Source organism: Salvia hispanica, chromosome 4, assembly GCF_023119035.1.
Source record: "Salvia hispanica cultivar TCC Black 2014 chromosome 4, UniMelb_Shisp_WGS_1.0, whole genome shotgun sequence".
NCBI lineage: Eukaryota > Viridiplantae > Streptophyta > Magnoliopsida > Lamiales > Lamiaceae > Salvia > Salvia hispanica.
Window position 1 is genome coordinate 32,714,367 of NC_062968.1, and position 360 is coordinate 32,714,726.

The window sequence follows — 360 nt, forward strand, 5'->3', positions numbered from 1 at the left end:
GTATGCTGATTGCACAGGGGCATGACCGAGAGGGTGTAGTGGTGAGCAGGGAAACGAACGAGAAAGACAAGGGAAAGCCGTAACGGAAAGAGAGAAAGTAAGGGAGGCAGATCTGGAACAGTGTGAGGGCGACGGAAAGGCGTCATCACACGTTGGCTATGACGGAGGAAAAGAGCAGGCAGGGACTGACAGAGGCGGCCGCTGGAATTGAGACAGAAAATAGAGTGAATTGGTTGGGATTGAGGAGATAGAGAGGATAAGCGTGAGAAAGGGAACCGGCGGCGCCGCAACGGTAGCGGCGGAGGGGTTGAATTTCACCGGGGAGAGAATTTTATCGAAGGAGAAGGAGAAAGAGATAGG